A 3,855-nucleotide genomic window follows, 5' to 3' on the forward strand; every position below is an offset into this window, starting at 1 on the left:
TGTGTATACATCCTTAAGGGGTTCTGAAGTAAGAAATATGTTATAAAGATGTGAGCAGTTCTAAACCATATGCATGAATGCTGGAAACCCCTGAGGTAAGAACGTATATAGAGGACAAGTGGAATTATTCAGGGAAGGCATCCTGAAGAGGCACTGGTAAAGGAAAACAGCATTGATGCTGGAGACAGGAGTACGTAGGTTTTAAACCCATTTCCACCACTGCCCTCTTCTAGTTACTGGTGCCTTGCTTTCTTCATCTGTGAATCTGAGGTCGTAAGATCTCAGAGACTGCATTAAAAAAACCGTAGAGATACTGTGTGTAAGACACCAGGCAGAGTCCCTGGCAATAGTGAATGTTCAGCACATAGTAGGCGCTCACATCCTAGAAGAAAGTGATTTGTGCCACGTCAATTGGCAGAGTACAGAAACTTGGAGATGTCATCAGAGCTGCAAGGAAGGGTGAGCAGGAGAGAATTTGGTGAGGGGTTCTGGCCTGATTGGGCTACTGCACAAGGAGTTTGGGGTTGCAAAGACTGAGAGAGCCTGGGATTCCCATCTTAGGAATACAGAATGGCAAAGAAAGTCAGCAGGAAGGGAATGGCGTGATGAAAATAGAGTTTGCATGCTTGATTCGGCAGCACATATACTAAAATCGGAAAGATACATGGCTCCTGCGCAAGGATGACACACAAATTTGTGAAGCATTCCGTATTTTTATAAATAAAAAAATTGGGAAAAAAAGAAAATAGAGTTTGCATTGTCCTAGGATGATGGTCAGTCTGGTGGTAGGGCAGGGAGGGCAGGAGGCTGTTGTATGAATGTTACGAGGACAAGACCTGGATTATGTGCCGGCAGGTAATAGAACAGAAGAAATAGGGTTTTTTTTTTCCTGTTCCATGTGGAAACAAAAATAGAATGATAAGAGATAATTTACCACAAGTGACTCATTTTACAGATGCTAAAACTGAGGCTCATGAAGGAGAAAAGGTGGTGCAATGATGTTAACTGCAGCCATTGTGGATTTTTCACGAGATGATTTATAAACTAAACACTTTCCAGTAAGAAAGAAAGAGAAAGGAAGGAAGGAAGGAAGGAAGGAAGGAAGGAAGGAAGGAAGGAAGGAAGGAAGGAAGGAAAGAAAGAAGGAAGGGAGGGGAAAAGTGAGGCTCAGACTGGAGAAGGGACTTGTTCAAGATATCAAAGACTTCTATTACAGTTACTGTCAGCCCTGAAGCTAGGCCCCCTATTTCCTAACAACTCCTACCCCAGTGCCATTTCTATCAGCCCCCAGCCAGCCTCCAAAGTAGACACCAGGAAGGATTTCTCTGGATAGAAATCAGCATTTAGTAGCTGTGGAATCTATTCTCCCTTTCCTGCTGCTAAGGCCAGAGTCCTTTCCTGGCATCAGCCCAGCTTTCTTCTCTCCAGGTGGTTACCTTTTGGGTAAATCCATTTAGGGAGTTAATTGATAATGAACGCTCTCTCACATTATGATTTAAAGTGTGAACACCCCCATCTAAGTGACATTTACATTTCAATGAGAGGTGCTTAAAGACCTAAAAGCCTGCAAGATTCAAAGGACCAAGTTTTCTTAAGGTGCAATCACAGGTTCCTAGTGAGTCCCAGCTCAAAATTGTTGAATGGGCTTAATTTTTTTCTTCCACCCCGATCTAAATTCCTTTCATCCTCTAGCCTCCACTCTTGGCAACTTTGACATTCATTTGTTCAACCAGTATTCACTAATACCTACTAAGTACAAGACACTGTTCAGGCAAGTTCTCTGGTCTACATTCTAGCTATAAATTCAGGGTTATAAAACCGAACATCATGGGAACTCAGGGGAAGGCCACGTAGCCCAGTCTGTGAAGGGGAGATGTCACTGAAAAACTGTGAACTTGAAAGTGTGAACACTGAACAGTGAACACTGGAAAAGTGTGAACTTGAAAATGTAAGTGAACCTGGCTAAAGTAGGTGGATAGGACATTCCTTGAGCAAAGGCCTGGAGGCTGCCATCCCAAGCACAAGTTTAACAGGTACCACCAGTTGAAGGTAGGGAGAGCTGCTTTTTATCTAATTTTAGGTGTGAAGAGGCCCCTTGTGTGCCCTCTTTTCTATCAGGAATATGCCAGAATGCTCCTTCTTAGAGATTGTGGCCGTAGGGACAGCCTTCCACTGAGGTCCTCAATGCAGAGACTCACTCCTAGCTTGGGGGGTAGGGTTGAAAACCACTACATCCCATTCCCAGGTGGCCCCAGGTACATCATAGGCCACAAGTTGAGAGGACATGCAGATATGTACTTTAAAAAAACAGCATTTAACACTTTCAAAAAATTAGTTGCCATCATTAGAGTTTAGGGAGATGTCAAATAAACATCTATATTTCAGGCTGCTCTTGAAAATTACCATATCTGAAATCACTGGCCTCATGATTGCAGTGGACTGCAGCTAAGGAACAGGGGCTCTTTTCAGACAAGGTTTGAGCTCACTCCTCAAGTTTACCATGGCTTTTGTCCAGCCAGCCTCACTTGTCTACTGCCTGGTCCCACCCTCGCTCCCGTGCCCATTGAATTTTAAATGGCCCTTCCCTGATGGTGAGGTTAAGTGAAGCAGCTCTTGCTCCAAACTCACCCAGCTATTACCTCTTCTTATCTGATATGCTCTAGGCAGCCTGTGCAGTTTACTGGACAAGAGTTGAATCAAGGTTCATTCTTGTTTACAGGAATGAGGGTGGAGAATGGCAGAGCCACTGGGAACAAAATGGCTTGGAGCTCCTGGGGCCCAGAGAACCAGGCTCACATCAGGGGAAGGGACTGGCTGCATATCCAGGGCATACTCGTTTGTATAAGATCCTTATCCAGGGCCCTGGTAGCCTCTTAGACTGAGCTCAAACGTTTTTCTTGCCAGCTCTGCAAAGAAGTGGTGTGGAGAGAAAGCCAGAGAGCTCGGGCTTGCCCTTCTCGCGCTTCCCCATTTATTTCTCTTCTGGGAAGGGAGAACCTGTGTACTCCACAGATGGGCCAAGTGGAGGTAAGTAAAGCTGCTATTAGGAAACTTTCCCCACTCACTTTGCGTGTAAACGAGCACGTAGCCCAGTTTGGTATTAATCCACAAGCAGACCAGTGGAGCCAATGGGTCAAAGTTGCCCTGTGGCCCGCCAGTGAGGTCAGATGCCTAGCAAGGATACCGTACATTTCTGCAAGAATGACAGAGGTCAGACATGAGTTCACTCAGTTATCAATCATTAATTCAGCAGGTACTTTTAGAGTCCCTACTGTAGGCTACATATGACCCTAGGAAGGGCTTTTGGATTGTGCATATTTTCTTTGCCACAGCCTGGGCTGTGCATGTTTTTTATTTTTATTATTTTTATTTTTCATAGAGATGTGGTCTCACTATGTTGCCCAGGCTGATCTCAAACTCCTGGGCTCAAGTAATCCACCTGCCATGGCCTCCCAAAATGCTGGGATTATAGGCGTGAGCCACCACACCTGGCCTGTGCATGTTTTTTTAAATTTTTAATTTTTCTTTTCTTTTTTTTTTTTTTTTTTGAGACGGAGTCTTGCTCTGTTACCCAGGCTGGAGTGCAGTGGTATGATCTCAGCTCACTGCAACCTCCACCTCCCGAGTAGCGGGGATGATAGGCATGCGCCACCACGCCCGGCTAATTTTTGTATTTTTAGTAGAGACGGGGTTTCACCATTTTGGCCAGGCTGGTCTCAAACTCCTGACCTTGTGATCCGCTCGCATCAGCATCCCAAAGTGCTGGGATTACAGGCATGAGTCACCATGCCTGGCCCTGTGCATGTTTTTAAACAAAGGATTGAAAATCATCTTTGTAGGGGAGAGGCCACAGGC

General features: G+C 45.1%; 1 pseudogene; it reads left to right on the plus strand.

The window, feature by feature from the left end:
• Positions 1–622: 622 nt before the first annotated feature.
• Positions 623–716, plus strand: LOC129459054 (uncharacterized; annotated as a pseudogene).
• The last annotated feature ends 3,139 nt before the right edge of the window (positions 717–3,855 follow it).

The sequence above is a fragment of the Symphalangus syndactylus genome, chromosome 19, assembly GCF_028878055.3.
Source record: "Symphalangus syndactylus isolate Jambi chromosome 19, NHGRI_mSymSyn1-v2.1_pri, whole genome shotgun sequence".
Taxonomy (NCBI): domain Eukaryota; kingdom Metazoa; phylum Chordata; class Mammalia; order Primates; family Hylobatidae; genus Symphalangus; species Symphalangus syndactylus.